The sequence below is a fragment of the Pteropus medius genome, unplaced genomic scaffold, assembly GCF_902729225.1.
Source record: "Pteropus medius unplaced genomic scaffold, Ma_sr-lr_union100, whole genome shotgun sequence".
Classification (NCBI taxonomy): Eukaryota; Metazoa; Chordata; class Mammalia; order Chiroptera; family Pteropodidae; genus Pteropus; species Pteropus medius.
In genome coordinates, this window is record NW_024356333.1 from 2,037,838 (window position 1) to 2,061,016 (window position 23,179).

The 23,179-nt window shown below is 48.3% G+C and overlaps 3 non-coding genes and 1 pseudogene across 3 annotated transcripts; 3 read left to right on the forward strand and 1 right to left on the reverse strand.

Moving 5' to 3' along the window:
- Positions 1-976: 976 nt before the first annotated feature.
- Positions 977-1,048, forward strand: TRNAC-GCA (transfer RNA cysteine (anticodon GCA)). Its single transcript has one exon. It is a non-coding gene; the product is annotated as a tRNA-Cys (tRNA).
- Positions 1,049-12,147: 11,099 nt separating this feature from the next.
- LOC120601584 (uncharacterized) lies at positions 12,148-12,266 on the forward strand (annotated as a pseudogene).
- Positions 12,267-13,039: 773 nt separating this feature from the next.
- LOC120601550 (5S ribosomal RNA) lies at positions 13,040-13,158 on the forward strand. The gene has a single exon (XR_005652478.1). It is a non-coding gene; the product is annotated as a 5S ribosomal RNA (ribosomal RNA).
- Positions 13,159-14,343: 1,185 nt separating this feature from the next.
- TRNAC-GCA (transfer RNA cysteine (anticodon GCA)) lies at positions 14,344-14,415 on the reverse strand. The gene has a single exon. It is a non-coding gene; the product is annotated as a tRNA-Cys (tRNA).
- Between the last annotated feature and the right edge of the window lie 8,764 nt (positions 14,416-23,179).

The following is a 23,179-nucleotide window of genomic DNA, read 5'->3' on the forward strand; positions in this document are numbered from 1 at the left end:
AAATTGGGAGAAATTACAATACACATTGGATCCTTGGGTGGGACAGCACAGGTGAAATGGAGCTACCCAGGAAAGGCTACGTAGATGGGGGATCGCGTTCAGGCGCAGAGCGTTTATTTGACTACATATCGAGTAGTCCCTGACTGACGCGTCACTTGTTGGCAATTGCTTTTGCTCTTGCCGCATGTTCACTCTGTCCTGTGTCAATGCTGCAGTGACCATAATCTCTCTCATTCGTACTTCATCACTTTGCCATGGATGGCATCTTTCCTTCCGGTTACTTCTTTCAGCTGACATGTAGAAGGATTCGCAAGTAGAGGATAAGGGGGAAGAAGAGGAGAGATAAAGGGGACCAGTCATCTCCTGCCCAGAGGACTTAGTACAAAGAGGGGCTTAAGCATAAATGTGGATTCTCGTTGTGACCAGGTCATCAATCAGGAATGTTTTGTTTGGGCCTGATTTTAATTACTGTCATTTTTTTTAAGATCCATACTAAGAATGGCACAGATTAAATTAATAGCTCCCAAACTGTCTGTGAGTCAGACTCATTGGGAGCTTGTTAGAAGAACACATTGTCCCGTGTCCCCTTCCCAGAGAGTCTGGTTTACGGGTTCTCGAGTGGGTCCCAAGAACTTTTACTTTTGCCCAGCACTGCCCACCTGGCCCCAACCTCAGAGGCTCCGTTGGGTAGCCAATTCTGAGTCCTGGTCTTCTAGGTGAGTCTGAAGGATGTTCTAGCTGCATACATTGATGATTTCAATGCAGGTGCCTTCAGCCAGGGACTGAGTGAAGGAAGGATGCCTGTTATGAGTAGAGGTGACAATCAACTATGTAAGGTGGCGGGTGGCATAGTAGGAAGGGCATCAGTTTGCAGGGTGTATGAAGGCAGAGCACCAGCAAGAACCCTCTGGAGGTGCTGACAGCTAAGGTGTGGCTCTACAGGTTTAGAGTGCTTATTAGAGACAGGTAAGCAGGTGGGGGTATAGCTCAGGGGTAGAGCATTTGACTGCAGATCAAGAGGTCCCCAGTTCGAATCTGGGTGCCCCCTGCCCAAGTCCTTTATTTTACCCAGTGAACACAATGTTCTCCTCTTGGCTTTTCCCATCACATTGAGTCAGCCTGCAAGGAAGAAAGAAAAGAGGCAGGTCGGGTCTTTAAAAAGCCTCCGCTGACACCTGCAGCTCTAGAGAAATCTTATTTCTCCAGGGTTGGGTCAGTTCTCATAGGTCTTGAGGTAAACATTTACCTTTTTTTCTTTGTCCAGCATCTGAACTTTCTGAACTCCGTTTTGGGAATTCACAATTGTCTCAGTCTTGACAGAAGACAGGATACTGTCTCTGGCTCAGAAAACTAAAATGCCAGATAAGTCCTCCCCTTGAACTTTGGGGAAATCTCTCTCTGTGTCTCTCTAGAAGAAGGGAATGTGGATTGGTAATCGGACTTTACTAGACCTGAAGATAACAAAAATCTAGGTCATTCAGGGGATGCTAAGCTAGGAGCCTATATCAAACAGTAGAAAAAGTTGAGTGAATTTTTGTCTGCAGCGCCCTAGGGATCAGGTCGAGTTCCCACGGGATACTAGAAGTGGCTTCAGGGCTAGATGGTGAGATCCAGCTAGATCCAGCAGTTTAAAGAAAGCAAATAATTAGCTCAAGTGTCACTCTATATGGGCTAGAAATCCAGAACTTCCTCTGATTGTATCGAGGTCATCTCTTCTCTCCTGTCACAGACTACCTGAAATAGCTGAAAATAACAGGAAAGGCTAATCTGAGGGTTGTCAAACTAATGTCGGCGGAACCCACAGCTCTCGTCAGTGTCCTTGCTGAAAATAGATCCGTGATTAAGAAAGAGCGAGATTTCACACATTGTAATGCAGATTGATGAGAGCATTTGGAAGCGTCAAATTATACCAAATGACCTACTCTACTGAACCTCCCATGCCAGCCGAACCAGCCCCTTCCTCCTGTCTGAAAGCTGAGTGAGCTAGATTGAGGGGTTCTCATTGCAAGAGATAGTTGCCTCACCCCTCATTATCTCCTGATCTAGAGTGACAGAAAAGAAGAAAAAAGGTCTCAGCCGACCCCGGACACCAGACTGGCTCATTTACATCAAGAAAAATCTGGAGAACACCTGTTGGTATGGATGCTTGAAGTATTTTGTGAAGTAGAGAGAGTATAATTTTTAAGTAAGTCTGGCTTTATTTTTATGAGTGTACCCAATTAACGTTCTATTTAAAATGTCATAGCTAGACCACCTGGGATAAACCCGTTTGCTCAGTTGTTGACTTGAATCAGGATTCACAGGAGGCCGATTCTAAAGGCATTTGCGGAAGTAGCGATTCATGGTAGAACATAGGAAGAATCCATAGACCGCAGGTGGTAGGGAAAGCTGGAGTGGATTGATCACGTGTGAACTGCCCATCCGATCAACAATGACGACCTTCACCTAGGCCCTGAGAAATGCACGGAGATGGGGGGCTTCTCCGTCTTGAGAAGCATTTTAGTAGCTGTGCTCCGCAGACAGGGATGCTGGCCAGCGGCGTTACTGCGGAAAGGGGTTTCCATTTCAGTAGGGATGGGAGGATCCTGGGGTGTCAGAGTTCAAGTGGCGTGCTTCCGCACTACCAGATGCAGGTTTGGGGGTCCCTCTATGTGGTCTGTGCCACACGGACCTTGGCTGTGGTTGACCAGTCCTGAGATCTTGGAGAAAATCCAGTTAGTTTTTCAGGTGTGGGCATCTGGCATAACCTATGACCCACACTGGCAGAACGGCTAGGTAGTTTGTTGTTGGCGGTCATCTGCAGCGCGGTGCCCACGGGATGAGGCTTCCAGATATCCATTTGCTTGTCATTGATTGGAAGTGGGCAGCGGGATAGCCTACAGACACCATGAAAAGCTCAGTGAGGAGAACGACAACCTCTTCTCTCCAGCGGATTCTACAAGATTGTCGAATGACGAAGTCAATTTCATTCATAGCTTCCCCTTTGTGAAACCTGGGGCTCCAACGTGGAAAGAGTAGGGTCCCCAAGAATCATTGTGGGCATTTGTAGAACCCAAAATATACCTAAGAACAAAATCTTCCCAATCCCCTTTGCTCACTAAAGAAGCCCCTCCCTGTCCCCTGCAGATACGGTCCCTGCTTCGCTGCCCTCTCACTTCACACCCCCCTTTTACTTTTGATCTGTAACTTGAAGAAGCCCCACCATGCCCTGGGGAGCCAATTACAAAGTCGCACCTTGCAGTGAAGGCCACACACAAAAGTCATCACAAGGCCCTGCTGATTTATAACAGCCAAATTCTGGGGAATGTGTGCGGGAATGAATTCTTGACAGCATTTGACCCGGGAAGGGAAGATAGGGTGTTAAACTCTGCTGAATTCCGGGTTCACTGTCCTACCTGGAACACCTCGAGGGTATGTTTATTGTTTGCTCCACTTGTTAATTAAAAGCGGGAATCAAACTTGTCCAAGGACAGATGAAATTGAGAAGCCAGAACAGCCTCGAAGACTAAATCTAAAGACTGTAAGACACGGGAAAGGCGGCAACGTCCTTATCGCGTGTCACTTGCCCCCACCCGCCCCCCACACTGTAGCTTCAACACAGTGGTTAGACGATAACCCCGTCAATACGACTTTTAGAAATGCGTTATTTACGGGAGCTCGAGCATCTTTGAAACCATTTCTATCCCATGGCTTCGTAGACCGGGAATGCTGAGAGATGCCGTCATTGAAATGCGTTTTCTAATTTAAAGTGAAGATGGCAGGTTCCTAGCGGAAGAGGCTACACGTTGCCCCCCATCCCCATGTGCTGGGTGGAAGTGACCGCCGTGACAGCCCGCGGGCCCAGGGTGTTGATCCCAAAGGGTCCCACCCCGCGGAGCTCTTAGCTCCCACGCCGAACGCGCACTTTTACAAACAACACGGCAATGACGAACCGTGTGTACACATCTTCGTACACCCATATAGACAAAGCAGATACACACACCGAAGTGCTTTGACTACCAAGTAGCCTTCCAGAAGACAGCCACCAGTTACGTTCCCGCCCGCCTCGTGTGAAAACACCCAGCAGGTCTTTAAGAATCACTGTAATTCTGACATAAAAGGAAGATCAGTTCAGGATGTCCCTGCTGTTAAACCCAAAATTCTTATCTTCACAGAGTAGGACAGGGGGCCTCGCCACGGGAGAGATGCCGGCCCAGGGTGGGGTGGTGGCCGACGAGAGCCGCCAAGTAGCTGGACGTCGACTCAACCCCCGTCGTAACAAGAGGTTTGATCACGGCCTAGGACGGCGTATATTTAAGTTTGGAAGGATAGAAACCAACTGTTAGCGGTTCTTTTACTGGTGGGATTAATTTTTTATTTCCTTCCTGCTCCTTATTTGTGTTTTTAAAATCATCAACATATTTTTTGGTCAACAAGTATTTGTTGAAAAGCTATAATGTCTATAATATACTCAAGAATGAGCAAGGCCTTGAAGTGAGAGTTTTTTAAAGCAATGTCCCCCCCACCCAACCCCCTTCTTTTTACCATTCTGGACTTTTCTGTGTAATAAGAACAATCGAATCCCATTCCTAACGGGTCTTTGCCACAGTCCTCCGCGGCCGGCTGGGTGGCTGAGTGCGAAGGCGGGGTGAAGAGAGAGTACAGGGGAGATTTTAGAATGAACGGGCCTGGGGAGGAGGTAAGCCGAGGAGGGACGGGGTGGTCCCCTGGGAAGAAGTGATCTTCAAAGCCAGCATAGCAGCCAGGGGCAGAGGAGGCTTCTGGGCACTCAGGTGAGGGTCAGTGGTTAAGGGGAGGGGGCTCACGGCCAGGAGAGGGCGGGTCAGCCAGGACAGGGAGCCGACCCGGAATGCACAGAAACAGCCGGTTAGAGGGGAGTCCCCCCTGGGAGAGGCCACAGCCGTGACATGGCGTCAGCTTGGGAACTGTCGGAAGTGGTCTCTGGGCTCAGGGGAGGAACGTCTGGCTGCAGGTGATGAGGTCTGTGACTCAGATTCCCACACCCCATGAGCTTGTCTCATTGAGGACCAGATGTGGGGTGGCAGCCATCCGGGTCATTTCCTGGGCAGGCGTATCTCAGTGCGGACTCAGCTCTGGCCGTGGGGGCAGCTGAAGGCAGCAGGCCAGGTCGTGCCTGCCTTGGGTCGGGGTTGGGGGGAACCCGAGAGCAGCCGTGTGGGACCTGGCCCCAACTCCATTAGTCATGAGTGTGGGCTTGGCACGTCTCTTAATTACGGCCTCCTTTCAAGCCTGTAACATGGGCATTGAACCAAACTGACTCTACACTGGGTAGAGGCCTGTTAAAAGTATGGTCCCTCGGCCCCACTCCTCACTATTCTGATTCAGGAGGTCGGCCCTGGGGCCCGTGAGCTGCATTTCCATGAAAAGACACTGTGCTCCCCACCTCACAGCAGGTGCTGTGATGGGCAGCCTAGCTGGGGACCTGTGCCCTTAGCATCACCCAGAGGCCTTCCACCGGCACTTTTGACACGGATGTCCTTGCCATGGACAGCTCGTCGCAGGCATAGGACGGTGCTGAAGGGGATGGCGAGCAGCCGTGCTTTTTGTCCGCAGTGGGGCAGGCCCTGTGGGCTGACCAGCGAAGGGGGCAGCTCAGTGTCTCAGGCTGGATGTCACCGCAGAGGTCCAGTCTGCCTTAGACAGCAGTGAGAGGGGCCTTAAGGACAGATGCTCCTTACATGTTCTTATTTTTAAATTTTCACTGATTTGGGAGTGTGATTCCAGCTTCCTTTCCCTCTCCGGAGCCTGTGAATCTGCACAGAGGGAGAGAAAGGAGGAGGAGGGTCAGGCCAGTCCCCAGTCTTCTCCGCTCACTCCCGCCCCCTCCCGCAGGGCCTCCCAGGCGCCCACACTTCCCCAGGCCCGGTCGGGGCGATGCGAGCGTGGGTCTGAGAGTCTGGACGAGGCCCCAACAGGAGCACTGGGACCTGGGGACATGGAGCCTCAGTCCCGGGCGTCTGACCTGCAGCCCTCTAAGTAGGTTTCAGGATGCTAAGTGGCCACCATGGTCGCAGGGCCACACAGTGCTCCTATTGGTCCCCTGCTCCTGTGGCACAGCCCAGGTGGGCTGCTGTGGCGCCAGAGCAGGAGATGGAGATGCACCCAGCCTTCTCTGTGGAGAGTCCCTGCCACCTGCACGCGAGCCACGCCCAGAGGGGCTGGCGGAGGCCAGGACCTGTGCTCTGTAAACACGAATGTGCATATAAGTCCCTGGGGGAGGACCTTTGCTTTCAGGCCGGGTCTGCACTTTCTGAGGAGTTGTGGGTCAAGCGTTTGATGGGCGTCATCCTTCTCCTCCAGGGCGTGGCGGGGGGAAGCAGGCAAGAGAGGATTAAAAGTGAGGAAGGCGGGGGACACCGGATTTGAGCCAGGGAACCTCTTGATTTGCAGTCGAATGCTCTACCCACCCCAATCCCCCGCCCCCGAGCTACACGCCTGGCCTGGGATCTGGTCACAGGGGTATAGTGACCACCTGTCATCGGCGTGGACAGGTCCTGCTGGCTGGGGTGTCCCGCCCAGCTCTCCTTCTCTGAACTTGGGCCTCCTTCCTGTCAGGAACCAGCTCCTCCTCCTCTTCCCCCATCGCTTCCACGTGCACCTGGCTGAGGACCAGCAGCAGCCTTGTTGACCTTGACAGGTGGGGAGGTCTCTAAAGCCATCCAGATAGTCCTCTGTGGCAGTAAGAGACGCTGAGCATCTCCTGCACACCGGGCACGCTGGGATGGGGCACACCTGCGACTCGGTGACAGCGCCTTCCGCTGCACTGAAAGAAGGCACAGAGCCCACGTCTGAAGGTTATTTAATGACACCCAATCATGTTCATGATTATTTGTCAGGTGAACAGGCAGATTTCAAAACAGTGTGTCAGAGGAATTTTAGATGATGTCAGCTTTTCGTTTATGTTCTTTTGTCTGTCTTTCAGCTTTTCCGTAGTGAGCATGTTGCTAGCCAAAAAAAAAAAAAAAAAAATGTTACTTAGAAAAATTATTCTCTAGAAGAGTTCCACTCCTAGAGACGTATCCTTCAGAAACACTCACGTGACTCACAAAGACGCATCCGTGGAGACTCACCTTATAGTCCAACACCACCTAAAAACCCCACCTGCCCACGGAATTGGCTACAAACATTGTGGTCCCATCACAGGATGGAATATGATGCAATAGTCATAGATGAAATAGGTCCGGTGTACCGCCATCATGGCAAGATGCTTAAAAAATGCCACGAAGTGAGAAGAGCAAATCGCGTGACGTACGCATGCCGTGAGCTCATTTGGGCGTTGAAAAAGATGCTGTATAGACGTATGATTATACGATAAAAAGATTATGCACAGAAGAATGTTTATGTAGAACTATGCGTAAGTTCGCACATACGTGGACATCTGTACCTAAGGGAGGAAATAGGCCAGAGAGTCTATCACGTTAACGCCCATGGAGCAGGTGCGGTGCTTCGATTTTCGAATTTACACACGTAATAACCCAATATCCACACGTTTCCAGCCTGCCAGGAGTTGCGTGGTTAAAATAAATGGGAGAGAGCCCTACAGACCCTCTCCAGGAAGGCTTTCCTGCCTTCCAGCCACAGTCCTCCGGGTCCCTGCATCTTCCTCAGATCCCAGGTCCCAAACGCTCACTTCCACATCCCAGAGCCCTCGGGTCTTTCCTTCGGCTGTGACCTCTGCCACATTCAGGCATGTCTCATTTCTGCGATGTCCAGCCCCCTCCCCTCTGATTTTGTCACCCTCGTTTCACATATCGGTTGTCTACCAACCAGATGGCACAGTGTCCGTGGTTGGTCTGAGAGCAGAGGGCACTCTTGCAATGGGCCCGGGACAACCCCACTGCCTGCCACCTACACCCAGGCACTCAGGCCCCTGCCCCCGGCCCCTCAGCCACACCTGAGGCGAGTCACACACCAGCCCTCGTCCATACCTGCCTTCTCCCAAAGGCCTCTTGGACCGAAAGGAACTAGCACCCAAGGTAGAGTGAGGGCTCGTGCAAACTGTAGAAGTCTGAAAATAATGAGGAACGCTCACCACCCCGGTCATCTGAGGCTCGCAATGAAAGCAAAATGATGGTGACGGCATTTATAAGGCTGAGAAAGGTTTTTGTATTCATGCCTGGAGCAAGACAGTCGAGGAATGAAATCTCGTATGTGGCAGAGGGAACCGACAAAGCCTGTCTCTGCCGGAGGGAGGTGGCTGAATTGGGGAGGGGGTCCAGGCCTGTCCCTCCTCGAAGGAGAGGGGTGAGTGTAGCTCTGGCACAATTCTGGTGGGCCCCGTATGGACAAGGGGGAAACTGGGGTCCCCTCTGCCTGGAACGGACCCCAACCCCAGCACCGGGGAGCTCCCATCTCTACAATCTGGGCTGGGACCGTAGTGACCCTGAAAATGTCCATGAATGACTGTCCTCAACAGATGGCTTCCCTTCCCAAGGCCACCAGTGGAAGTGGCGGTGGGCCTGCACCTGTTCAGGGGGACATCAACAAGAAGTCCACTGGAGTACCCCAGGCTGCCCTGGCCACGCTGGGCCCAGGCTCCCGTCTTCCCTCATGAAACCGCCTGAACCCCCTGGGCGACCGTGCTCGTGGTGGGGAGACTCAAGAGTTGAGCTAGCAAAGGCCGGGTGGGGGAGGGGGTCGGTGGGCGGGGTTCAGACTGGAAAGGCGCTTGCGTATGAAGGGTTGCGAGTCAGCCCAGCGTGTGACCGCCGGCTGGGGTGGCTCATGGCAAAGCCAGAGGGAGCCGAAAACCCAGGGGGCCAGGGAAGAGAGAGATGCAGGCAAGGAGGGCAGCCGGGCAGCTTTGCTGTTGTGCCTGCCCCGCCTCCAGAGGCTGGGACACTGCCCCGTGCAGAGGAAGAGAGGGGCCAGCAAACGTCTTTGGTGACGGCGAATTCCACTTTACCAAGGAGAACTTGTCTCCTAGGGGCTAGGCACGCAGCGAAGACTGGCTCCTGGTATCCCAACTTGGCAGTTTAGAGCACGCCAAGAACTATCTGGAACTATCTAGAACCATCTAGATATGGAATATCTGGAACTGTTTTCTCTTGGGGCTGAGAAGAGGTCTGGAGCATGCACACACAGGGCGCATGTAGAGGCGGCGTGCGGGTGGGGCGGGCACGGTGACCGGTGAGTTCGGTGCAGCAGTCACAGCACCTGCTTGCTACCTCTCACTGTGCAGAGGCCTCAGCTGAGCAACAGACGGAATTCCAGGACCAGCTTCCACAGCTAAAATGGACGCCAGGTGCCCTGGGAGAAGCAGGCAGTGTGGCCTCACCCACGTGAGGGAATGTTCCACACCACCCCCAGTGGGACGCGCACTGCTTCTGCGTATTAGCTACCACAAGTATTGTACCTTACCAGGGTGTCACGAAATGACTCAAGCCTCACTTCCTCAAGGAAACATCCCCTGCTTCCTGAAAGAGCTTAGAAGTCCCAGGAATCCATTCTCCCATTGTCCCTGCACTGTCCCTTGGAACATTCTCCTAAGTTTCATATTTTTTGTATGTGACTATTTATAAATATCTATCCACTATTCTAGTTTCAAGAGATCAGTCTATTTTAACCGACATTGGGCCCAATCCTGTAAGGACATCAGCTTTCACTCAGAAGAGTGAAATAAGCCGGTTTTCTCCTCTGGCTGCTATGAAGAGACTCGGAGCCAAAGACAGGACCATGAGTTTAGGAAGTGATTGCGGTGTCTCGGTAGGAGATGACTGTGGCTTTGTCTAGGCCGATAATGGCGGAGGTGACCAGCCGTGGTCAGGCTGTGGATATATTCTGAAGTAGCATGAACAGGATTTGCCAATGATCTGTATGCAGCGAAAGAGAAAAGTCAAGGATGCTTTGGGCAAAAAGTCGACGAGGCTTTGGGCCCAGCAGCTGGTAGGGTGGAGCTGCCCTTCTCTGAGCTGCGGGAGGTTGCAGCGGAAATTAAATTCGAGCAGGTAACGGAAATCAGGAGTCCAATGTGGGACCCGTTAAGTCGGAGCCATCTGTTAAATAGCCCAGCGGAGGTGTCCGAAAGGAAGCCGGAGGCTAGGGGGAGGTCCCGGCGGAAGACACAGATTCGAGGGTCAGCTGCCTTTGAAACCGCGGGACTGAGCGAGATCACCGGGCAAATGTGAGTGGAAGGGAGACGAGGTCTGGGGACTGAGTCCCGGGCACTCAGATGTTTCCAAAGAGAGAGGTTGAGAAGAAACCAGCAAAACGGGCTGAGAAAAAGTGGCAGTGAGGTATGAAGAAAACAACACAACAAACAAACACAAAGTGACAGTCCCAAGTCGATTGAAAAAAGTGCTCCTGAGAGATTGAGCCAAAGACAGAATGAATGGGACAGATGGCCATCGGCGCCTTCGACGGGCGCGGTTCCAGCGAAGCGAACAGACGGAGGGAGGGGGCCGGTGGGGAGCGGGCGTTCTCCCGGGAGACCTTCCTCGATCCTCCTGACGGGCGGGTCCCCTGCCACGTGCTGCCGCCGCAGCTTGGACTTCCGCACGTCACGTGTCACACTCCACCATAATCACCGCGACCTCACGCCTGCAGGGTGGGGTGTTTGTTTCTTGCACAGAGTGAGGGGCCGATAAATATATGAACGTGTAAAACCGTATGCACCAAAAAAGAGGACATCATCGGTGGGACAAGCCCCCAGGGAGAGCAGAGGGGTGGGTCAAGAACCCAGGCCTTGCTCTAAAGAGGAGAAAGCCTTGGTTTTTTTCTCTTAGGCTGGAGGGGGCGAGAGCAGCATGAGGATGCTGAGTGGCCTCACATCAGATGGCCTTGGTCTTCTCAGTCACAGAAGAAACAAGGTCTGCTGAAGAGAATGAAGGAGGCAGGCTGGCACTGACTTCTTGAGAAGCAGGACAGAATTTGCACTGGGCGCTGTGGGAAACGAAGAGGTGCGTTAAACAGGAAGGGAATCGTGGCTGCCCGTGAGGCGAGGCTGGCGTGGTTTGCAGTGGGGCCATTGTCTGGCTCCACAGCCGACTCCAGCACGCACGGGTCAGCCTGGGGCGAAGGCGCAGAAAGCCAACGACGTCGCGTATCCGCAGGAGAAGGGCGTTGTGAGGAAGGTAGACAGACCACAGGCAAAGACCTCGAAGGGGCCAGAGTCGTGACTGAGAGGCCAATCGTGGGGTCCGTGATGGGTCAGCAGGCGGGTGAGCCACAAGCGGCTCTGGGATCAGGGAAATACAGAGCGATGAAGGAGCTCAAGGTTGAAATATGAGCTCAAGGCAAAAACCAGCAGCATCGGAAAGGACTTTGCAGGTCCAAGAGTCGAGAGGGACTAGTTCTGAGTGACAGTCAGGCTTCGGTTGTGTTAGGAGGAGACTTGGCCAGGAGCGCGGGGCACCCAAAGTAACAGGGTCAACACAAAACACAAGCGCGCATCACGCCAGAAGAGGCGTCCTTCCCTCTCACACGCAAGTCCGCACTCAGATGTCCAGGCGTGTGTTCCATCAGGTCAAGGACCTGATTCCTTCTTCCAGGTGGTTCCAGCCCACACGGCTTCCATTCCGAAGGTCTCCTCGTGGTGCCCTGTGGGTGGCATCTCTCACTCTAGCATTGTGTCTGTCTTCTAGCCAGCAGGACAGGGAAAGAGGAAAGACAGCCTCGCCCTTTAAGAGCCCCCATCACTCTCTCCTACCTCTCATTGACCAGACTTGGCCTCGCTTAACTCCAGGGGACGCTGGGAAGTGTAGTTTTCCTTCTGGGAAAGCACGCACCCCGCTAACAACTAAGAAGACGACAGAACGTATCCTGGGAGAAACACCCATCCCTGCCTCACCGGGCCTCTTCCTAGCTGCCGTGGGGTGGAATCGGCGGACGCTGTAAGAGCCGCGATGGAAGCTCGTGAGGCGCGAGCACCGGGAAGGGCGTGAGCACGGCGTGGGCACCGCTGAGGATGAGAACAAGGAGGCGGAGGGAACGCAGTTGTCAGCCTGGCTCTAAAGCCTTCCACCAGGTTTGAGGGGTCCCAGATAGGGGCGCGTAGGTCAAGGAGGATGAGAAGAGTATGCTTTAAAATGATGGAGATAGGACGTGGTTCTACAGTGTAGCGGTGAGCACGTCCGCTTTACACGCAGAAGGTCCTGGGTTTGCGCCCCAGTGGAGCCACGGTCCACGGTCTACGGCCACGCCACCCTGAACAAGCCCAATCCCATTTGCTCTGGGAAGGTAAGCAGCGTAGGGCCTGGTTAGTACTTGGTTGGGAGACCACCTAGGAAGACCAGGTGCTGTAAGCATAGCAGCGTAGGGCCTGGTTAGTACTTGGATGGGAGACCACCTAGGAAGACCAGGTGCTGTAGGCATTAATAATAAAATAATAAAGATGGCTTTGAAGGAGAAGCGTTGAGCGGTGGTTGGGGACCTGGGACCTGGGGTGGGGAGAAGGCACGCTCCCTGCTTGGGAGGTTGACGGGAGGTTGACGGGAGGGGAACCTCTTCAGGGGAGCCCGGGGCATCAGGTGAGCAAGGAGGTGTAGAAAGGGGTGTTAAGGGGAAAGGCGAAGGAGAAAGGAACCGTCCACCAGTGAATGGGGCTTCCACGGGGTGGCCGCAGGGCCGGCAGGACTGGGTTGCAGGACCTGAAGTAGGGATGAGAAGGCGAGATGGAGGCTGCCACTAGGGAGAGATTTTCAATGTCAGAAGGTGTCATGGGGGAGGGCGACAGGGACAGGAAAGAGGCAAGAACCAGCTTCTAAGCCAAAGCTCCGAGTATTTATGAAATTGGATTTAAAAACCACCTCTTTGAGGAAAACAAATACTAATTTAAAAATTTGAGTCTTTCGTTAATCAAACGAATTGGCTTTAATGGAAGGGAAACTGAAGCACGTTCCCCGAAGGTGAAAGAAATTTTGTTTCCTGAGGCACTTATGTCGCAGGCTGACAAGAGAACTCAGAAGACATGGAACATTTACAGCCCAGAGAGATAGAGAGCTGTTTGCCAGCCTGTCAAGTCAGGTGAAGTCTCCAGGAAGACGAGCCTTGCCCATGCTGTCTTAAATGGCAATATTCCAGCTACGGCCACACCACTCTGAACGAGCCGGATCCCATCTGATCTCGGAAGCTAAGCAGAGTCGGGCCTGGTTAGTACTTGGATGGGAGACCACCTAGGAAGACCAGGTGCTGTAGGCGTAAAAAATAAAAATAAAATTAATGTTAAAATTAAATAAGGGATTGTAAGCTGACAAGGTTCTTGCAATCTGCGAGGTCAACCAAGGGTTGCCTCACCTAAAAAAAAAAAAATTTAAATGGCAATATTCCTCTGTTGTGCTTTGCTGCCATTCAATATTTAAAAAAAAAAAAAAAGACTTTCTTGCTGTCAAATAGTTATATTAATTACGAGAACCTGTTTTTAGCCCATCTAAAGTATGAACTATTGCTGTTTCTGTAAACCCGAAGGATCGTGCAATGTATTTTTAGGTAGTTGTGAGAGGTCATAAAAAATGGTTAGTGTAAAGAATAGTGTAACTATGAACCATACTTCTGAATTACGTGCTGTCTCTCTGAACTCACGATGAATTCTGGGACTGTCTACCAAGTGCTCAGCTATTTGTTCTCCACACCACAGAAAGCCAACATTTTCTTCAGTTTTGAGACAGTGGCTAAAATTCACTGGTTCTTTCTATAGACATTTGCTTTCAAAGCTTGAATAAGACACAGCATCGCCTTTAAGAGTTACGCAGCCTGAAATTATCCTTTAACAGGTTGATAGTTCTTCCTCTGCAAACTCTCTGGGCCCCATGAAGGCCGTCTCCCCGAGCCACAGAATCTGGTGGTTTGGCTCGGAAGTAGAAGACCAATCCCAGCCCATCCCAGGGAGAGTGCCTGGACGGAAAAGGAGAGAATTAAGAAAACTAAGACATGCCGAAATAGTGACTGTTCCTGGAAGATGCTGTTAAGGTGAGGTTACAGATGTCACTCACAGGAAGAGCAAGAGGAGATCCGAACCAAGATGCCATGTAGACAGTGGGGATGTGGCAACCTGGGTCTCAAGAGGCTTCCTAGAATTCTTCTCCAACTGATTCTCAACTTAGCTGGGGACTTGGGGCCCTGGGGAGCTTTTACCATAACTGGGCCCCACCCCAGACATTCCGATTTAATAGGTCTGGAGTGCGGCGTGGGAAATGGCACTTTTATGAGCTCTTCTGGTGAGTCTAATTTATATTTGGAGTTAAGAACTACCAAATACCATATTAAAGCTTCACCATTTGCTTGTTCCAGAAAAAAAAACCTTTACGTCGATGTCTAATAAGGAAGAAGAAATGGAAATGCAGCACCGATTTAAAAAGTCAAAATGGGGCGGGGGGAAAAAAGCACAGGGGGCACCCAGATTTGAACTGGGGACCTGTTGATCTGCAGTCAAATGCTCTACCCCTGAGCTATACCCCCTTCTGCTGGGGTGGGCCTTAATTAATATTTTTCATCTGTACAGCCACACCCAGACTACCTGTAAACCTATGAACTGCCACTTCAGGATGCACCTCTTTTGGGAGCTTCCGGGCCTACTTCAGTGAAAACCCATCAACCTGCTGTACAGCAGGAGATGGGATGACTCCTCAAAAGACCCACAACAGCATCCTCCTGGCCCACAGCCCCTGGGTGTGGGCAGCAGCCTGGAGAAGCATTGACACTGGCTATTAGAATGGCCTTTAGAGTCAAATGCCTGTGCTCGTCACATTGGGTACCTAAAAAGCAGAGCTCCACATAATTGAGGTGTCTGTCCAAACCCACTTAACGAGGGCCTGACCTTCAGTTAAAATAGGTAGAGAATGATCCACTCAAAGAAATAGTCAGAAGTAAGTGGCTTGGTAGATTTAGGAATCCCTAAAAGCATTAATGGACCTATGCTAACACAATTCTTTTATATGCCATGCTGAATTTGATTTACTAATATTTTTGTTTATGGTTTAGAAATCTATGTTAATAAGTGAGATTGGACTGGTTTTTTTTTTTTCATATACTCTCTTATTTTTTAAAATCAAGTTTAACTAGCCTCATAAAATGAGTTAGGGAAGGTACCATTTGTTTTAATTTTTATTCTCCAGAAGTGTTTATGTAATACAAAAATAACAATTTACATTATCTCTTAAATGTTTGGTATAACATATGTTAAAACTCTCTGAGCCTGGAAGTTTGTTTATTTATTTTTTTAATGGAAAATTTTTTCGTTATGGATTTGATTTCTTCTTGTGTCAATTTTGATAAAAACTAAGCCAGAGGATGGGAGCAAATACTGCTAGTGTAAGCATAAAGTAGGATTTATTAGGGGAAAAGTTACAAACACTACATCAGGATGTCTGCAATTCCCCAAACTTTCTTTTCCCAAGAAACCATGTTCTCGGGCTAAGCCCAGTTGGACACACTACCAAGTATTCCAGAAGAGACATTCTCCTCTGCGCCATATCGTATATGTATAGAGAAGTTCAGAGGGAACACATGACTGGAAGCTTTTTGGCGAAGGACATGACCTTGCTGGAAGACAGGGGACTGTGGAGCTTTGCCGTTAATTGCATAGAAAGTTGTCATACAAGCACCGATATCAGCTAAAATCTTGTATTTTTCCGTTGAACCAACCAGCGCAGAGCAGTGAGGAGGAGAGAGCAAGGACCATCTAGCAAAGGATTTCTCTCTATTCGAGGAAGTCATATTTTTTTAGAAAATCTTCCATGGCATCTCAATATTATATTTAATGAACATAAAGTCATTTATACAACTGTCTTATGGTCTTTTAACATCTTTGGAAATCATAATAATGTATCCTCTTAAATTCCTTATATTGGTTCTTAGTGTTTTCTCGTTTTACTTGGTCGATCTCATCTGGGTTGTCACGCTCATTATTTGTTTTGAAGAACAACTTTTGCTTCACCGACTTTGTCTCTTGTATATTTGTTTTCTATTTCATCCATTAATCTTTATTATTGTCATCCTTATTCTTTCTTTGGGTTTATTTTACTGTACCCTTTATGCCTTTTTAGGGCTAGATGCTTAACTAATTTTCAGCTTTTTTTTTCACGCTCCATTAAGGCTATATATACATTGCTCTCTAAGTCATGCTATAGTTGCAACTGACAAGTTTCAATATCTAGCATTTTCCTCATCATTCAGTTAAAAATATCTTCTAATTCCTAATTTAACTGCAATTTTCCTTTGATCCATGAGTTATTTAGAAGTGTAATTTTTCATTTCCAAACATAGGTGGGTTTTTTTAGTCATTTGTTGGATTTTCTAGTTATTTGATGTCATCGATTTCTAGCTTAATTTTATTTTGGTCAGAAAACATACTTTCGTGATTTAAATACTTTGGAATTTGTTAAGACTTGCTTTATGTTCAGTATGCAGTCAATTCTTGTCAATGTTCTATGGGTTCCTGGAAAAAAATGTATGTCCTACAATTGTGGAGTGTAAGGTTCTTTATACGTTAATTAGGTCGAGTTGATAATTCTTTCATTCGTATCTTCTATATCCTTCTCATATTATCTCTGCTTGTTCTATCAATTCGCACAAGGAGTTTTTAAATCTCTTACATCATTGCAGGTTTATCCATTTCTCCTTTATGATTCTGTTAATTTATGCTTAATATGTTTTAAGGCTATCTTATTAGGTGTATCAAATTTAGAACTGAAATCACCTTCCTGGCGACTTGAACTTTTTATCAATGGAGAATGTCTTTCTTTATCCCTTTTTGCCTCAGAAAGATTTTGTCTGGTAATAATATAGCTACACCATGTTTAGTTGTCATAAGTATCTCTTTTGCTGTCCTTTTAATATGTCTCTATCCTTGGTTTTATATGTGTCTCCTGTGAGCAACATAGAGTGGTTTTTCTTTTTAATCCAGAGCTATTCTTTGTCTTTTTACTGTGGCACTTTATACACTTAATGTTAATACTGATAATACTTTGGTTTAAATCTTCTATCTTCTTTGTCCTTCAAGTCCTAGTTTCTGTTTCTCTCCTTTCTTGTCTCCTTTTGGAGACTGTAGGACCAGAGACCCTCAGAGCTGAGAGCTGAGTTCTCTTCACCCTGGTTGCAACCTGTAAAATCCACAAGCGTCCACTGAGCTAACGGATTCCTCTGCAGAGGGGCTCATCCAAAGGGTGGATGGTGTATGATTAACAAAACCTGGAACTGGGGACCAGTAACCTTGTCGACTCTTGAGAGTAACCTAGACTCTTTGAGCTGAGATTTGCATAGAATAAAAAAAAAAAAAAAAGGGAGCTAAAGAATAAAATCATTAGCCCTTTCCCTGTGTTGACCTGAGTGGGGATGAGTGTATCTGGGGGACAGCAATGTTCTCTGTGCCCGCAAAAGGTGGGCTTCAGAGCGGTGCAGAACCAGATCGCAGCTCCAGTCAAACCCCACCGTTCCCCACACAGAGCGTGCGACTCCCCTCGTTCGGACTGCAGCCTCGCTGGTGACCCGCTGTCCTCTTCCATTCCTGCCCCCTCACCCCAGCGCAAGATGTTACCTCTCACCAGAGAGAATAGAAGCAGCTAGACCTCAGCCCCTTGGGGTCCCACGCGCCTCGGGGACGCCTCTCTTCAGCTGTCCTTGACCCTGTCGCTTCCATCGCAGAGAAAACATTCCCCCTCCCCCAACTTCCAAAGTAAACCTCCCCATCTGTACTCTCGCCCCTGAGACCGGATTCGGGGCTTTCCCAGACCTGTTCCTTCCGCGAGGGAAAAGCACACTCAGCCCTCCATCCTAAGCGAAAGCGGTTTCCCAGCATCCCCTGTAGCGCCTGCTGTATCTCTCTCCGGACAAAGTCATCTTCATCACCCAACTCTACTTCCGTGCATTATTCCTCATTCCGGACATCTCATCGGTCACCAGGTCCTCTGTTTTTTATCCTGAAAGATCCTCTGGACTTCCTTTTCTCCTCTGCATTCGGTCCCTTACTCTGTGTGTGTCATTGGGCAAATTCTTTACCTCTATAAGCTCCCGTTTCTCCATCTTAAACAGGGACACGTTTCATGTGACAAATATGGCAACTTCAGAAGAATTGCCCAGCATAGTACTGGCACATAGTAGATGCTTTAAAAAAAATAATAATAATACCGGTTCCTTGTCTGTGTCTTTGGCACCGCGGCGCCTGAGCCTCTGCAGAAGCAGATTCTGCCGCCCCGGCCCCGGCCCCGGCCCTTTGAAACCTGGGAACACACCACAGAGAGGTTCAGATTTGCTTCCTTGCCCTTCAGCAGGCACAGGGAGATTCAGCTTTTTCCATCAGAACTGCAGACCTGGGCCTCCCTGTCGCTGCGGTTCAAGGGGAACGGGCAAAGCCAGGTGTAACTGTGCCACCATCCGCCACGATTCTGTTCTCTCGGTGCTTAAAGGAAGTTACAGAGAGTGGTCTTATCTGTCACTGGCCTTCGAGTCCACAGACTGACATGGTTCAAATGCATGAGCTCGACAGAGATTCAGAGTTTCTGTTAGAGAAACTGGGCTTTGTGGAAACAGTCCCTTAGAGACTAAAGAGAAATTCAAGTCGTAGAAAAAGCCCCACGAGCTACTTTCGTGGTCGGGAATTGGCTTATATCAAATCATAGCGCCTCTGCTGCAGGGAACAGAGGAACAAGTGTGCCCCTGTACCCTGGTGGCCTGGTTCTTGTGTCCACTGGAAAGGACGACCTAACACCCACCGAGACACTCTCCAAGTAGGCAGTGGAATAATATAAGGACTAAAAGCATGCCGGGAAAAAGCACCCTCGCAGCCCCCGCCCAGCTGGCACTTAGTGAGCGGAGGAGAGTACCTGGTCTGCAGCCCTCCTGACCTCCTCAGCCTCCTCCAAGTCTTCACCTCCAGGTTGTACTTGTCCTTGTTAGCACAGTCTCCTGGCACTTAAGTGCCTCCACACACACACATTCCCACCCCCACCCCCCCAAAAATAAAAAAACCTTCAGCCTGCCATTCCGAAATGCATCTCTCCCCCTAGTGGCTGTGGTGCCGGAGACCAAGCGCCATTTATTCCTGGCTGGAGAGGTGAGTGGCAGGTGGGCTGTGAGGGAGGCGGAAAGACCAGTCAAACTACATGTAATTAAGGGGGCAGCCGGGGACCTGCTGATCTGCTTTAAATGCTCTAGCCCTGAGCTGCACCCCCTCAGATACTAGTGTCACCTAACTGATACCTTCCATCTGTGTGGTAACAGTCAGTTCTGCTAAAGTAAGCTTTAGCTACCCTCCTGGACCGACTTTTTAGAAGCTGCTAGACATGGTCCATAGTAAGACCCCTTCCCCTGACTGCAGATTGCTAGGCTTCTATCCTTGAGCGGGATCATTACAAAGGAAAAAAGGAGAGAAGCTGCCCGAAGAACCTCCAAACTATTTCCCATGGCCTTTTCGGTTTAGCCCAAGAGCTGGCCACCCATTTCCCAAACAACCCATCCACCTGGGACCCCAGGCCTTCCCCTTTCTTCCTCCAGAGGAGACGGAAATGGACTCTTAATCCACACAGAAAAACGCCAGATGCCAAGAGGAGGGACACCTGGAGTATTAATCCAGGAAGACATGACAGCTGCGATCCACTTATGGTTTATGCCAGTTTCAGGAAGGATCAGAATCAGAATATGAGATGGCTATGAACAGGAATATGGGGAGGGGGCACCCGGATTTGAACCGGAGGACCTGTTGATCTGCAATCAAATGCTCTACTCCTGAGCTGCACCCCCTTACCTATTAGGTGTACCCAATTAAATATCTTTTCTCCTGTATTGTAATGCACTGAAGTATCTATTAACTCTTAAAAAATTCTGGGGATGTGTAAAATTTGCCTTACAGCAGCATTAGTGTCTTTTGGCCCCAGAAACCTCTGCTCACAATCTTTCAGACTCCTCCTTCTTAGTACCACTGTACAGGTACCTGTTTGGAAGCTCATTGCTAGGAGCTGGACCACCCCCTCCTTTCTTCCTCTACTGGGGAGCTCCATCCACTTCCAGCTTGCCCCCACCTCTTGCCCTGCCAAGATCAAAAGACCACATAGACCCCAAAGGGTAGAGGAAAATGCCTGCCCAGAGAGGCACGGGACACCTTCCATCCTGCCAGCCCTGTCCCCAGCACAGCCACCACATACTTAGCTGAGGAACTACACGAGTGGTAGTTAAGCAAAGGGGTAATTTTCTGTCAACTCTCTCACCAGCCCCTTCAGAGTCCCACCCCGTGGTGGGGTGTGTTTGGCTTCCCAGGTCCCTTGCGTCTCTGACTGCCACCTTGCCATGCTTTAGTAAGGCCCCTGAGTGACAGTCTCTGATCCTCCAACTCCCCCTTCTGGGCTGTTTCTTCTGCCAGCTTCTCCTACAATTGTACAAGGTCTTATCGCTATAATAATTCCCTCATTTGTGCTGCTTAATTGTCATGAAAAACTTATTCCCAGCTGCATCTGTGACCCACCTTCATATTTATAAATTCATTTGCTAGAGGGTATTAAAGTTCCTTCCATCTCTATTTTCACTCTTTGACCAAAGGATTATTAATAAAATCATGAACTTGAGCATGTTCTTTGTCTTAAAAAAATAAAATAATTCCCTTATTCGATAATACTTAGCGATAAGGCTACTCTAATTGAATGCTGACTGGCACATCTCACTGTGTTTATTTCATTAATGTTGTCATCCATGTATGAAACCTATGAAAACGCACAAGTCATAAGTGTTCAGCTTTATAAATAATAAAAAATAAATACACCTGTGCCACCCCACATTGAGACCAAGAAATAGAATATTACTCAGAGATGGATGGAAATAAGGCATGAGGGGTAAAGTACGGAATGGCCACTCTCTGTGTGTACAAACTTATATAGGCTTGACTTTGGAATCATTTTACATTTCCATAAAATAAAGCAACAAGTATGAGGAGATAAGCGTAAAAATCAGTGTAAACAAAATCAAAAATCCTAATGGTGTATCCCATTGATAACATGACCACAAAGCTGAAAATACTCTCAGTGCTGTATATTCTAAAGGGGGGAAAAAAAGAGGTATTAAATGATAATGAGAGATTGAACTTGACTTAACAAATTGTTTTGGTATAACTTACACTACCTATTTTTGAGCAAAGGAGTAAATATATTGATGTTTTGGGGAACCAGGATTCTAACTATGAGAGGCAGGAGATGTAAATATGGACCCCCAAGAAGGTGAGGAAGAGCTCTGGAGTTGAGTCAGAATTGTAAGTAACTGTGTCAATATGCACAAGCACACACGTGTGCACACACACACGTGTGCACACATACATATCTTAACTCTGCCCCCTGAAAGGAGCTAGAAGCATCAACTCAGCTGCGATGAGCTCTCCTAATGCCCGTATCGTGGTTACTAATTACCGTTCAATGAAAGCAGGTGGGAACTCTTAGAGAAAGGGCTCATTCCAGGGCTGGGCAAGAAGCCTAAAACATGACCAGTGGAACATCCTATGCCAGAAAGTAAGAAAGTGCTCAAAACCTGATGGGAACATGCCCACTAGAGCTAACTCTGGACAATTTGAGCATCAAAGCAAAGATAGGAATGTGTTGTAGCCCATTAAATTCAAGAATCCATGATTCCATATTAAGGTTTTGTTTTTTTAATTTTAGGCGGAGAAAGGAAAGCTTTTCTTTATATATATAAAAAAAATTATTACAAATACTAAATGTAAAAGGAATGATAGAAACATAAAACCACCATTTTATAATCATTATTATAAAAACTGATTTAACTAGGAATCATTAATGGATGCTAAATTTGTTAGGTGAAAATTGTTAGGGAAGGAGATATAGAAAAATCTGTCTAACACCACTTTAAATGAATAATCAAATTCAAGTTCATCAACAGTAGAGCAAATTGACATCATTGCCTCGCGGTATAATGTGCTGAGAAAGACAAAATAGCACCTATGTGGTCGTTTTGCTAGAGTGTCGTACAAGGAAACCAAAGTAACCACCATCCCAACATTTGTTAACCTATTCTTGAACTTTCTATATCTTTCTCCCTTTACTGTGTTAGTGATATCCAGCCACACTGTCTTATGTAAGAATGGTTTGTTCACTCTCACTGCTGCATTGTATTCTGCTATGTGAATATTTATTATTTATTTATCTGAACTACCATTGAAGAGTGTTTAGGCTGTTGCCAGCTGGGGCTGTTAGGGATAAGCTACTGTGAACGTTCCTGTGCATGTCCTGGGTGAACACAGGTGTGCACTTTTACAGGGTATACACCTAGGAGCAGAGTTGCCAGATCATAGGTACGCAACCAGGAATTGCTTTGGGTGTGCGTGCGGGAGAGTCCGGACCTTTCCCCCATGTCGTTACCCAACTAACCCAGTGTCGTTCATTGGAAAAACCATTCCCCCCCACCGACTGCTCTGCAGCACCAAGTTTGTCATAAATCAGGTACCGTACATGTGTCTGTTTCTGGACTTCCTGTCTGGTCCATCAGTCTACATGGTTACGCACGCCTGTCACCACACTCCCTCGATTACTGTAATGGTGTAGCTGATGGTCCAGTTCCCCCAGCTCTCTGCTTCCTCATGAGAGTATTGCTGTTCCTGGCCTTTTGAATGTCCAGAAAAATGTTAGAATCAGCATGTAAATATTCACAAAAAAATTATGTGGTTCAGATTACTTGGAAATCTATAGCTAAAGATGGAAGAACTTATAGTGTTACTATATTTTGTCTTTCATTCTATTAACTTAGTATATTCTACTGCTTTTTAGGTCTTTAATTTTTCCCAGTGATGTTTTATAGTTTTCTGTGGGGAGATATTGTACCTCTTTGATTCTTTTTATTCCTCAGTAGTTGATTTTTCGTTATTTTTTGTTGTCATAGAATTGTTTGAAATTGTTCTCTTTAATTTCTGTCATTCCTTTCTGCATTTCCATCTGCTTTGATTTGAATAACTTTCTTTCCGTCTTAATATTTCCCCTTTTAGTTCCTTTAGTGAGGGTCTGCTGCTAACAGATGATTTGTTTCGTTTGTCTGAAAGTGTCTATTTTATTTTCGCGTTTGCTTTTTGGGGGTGCAGAATTCTCAGTTGGCACTTATTTTCTTTCAGTACTTTTAAGATGTCATCTGTTGTCGCTACCATTTTTTTCTGTCGAGTACTTAGCAGTAGGTCTTATTTTACGTTCCTTTGAAATGAATGTGTACTTTTTATCTAGTTATTTACAATGTTTTCTTTTTT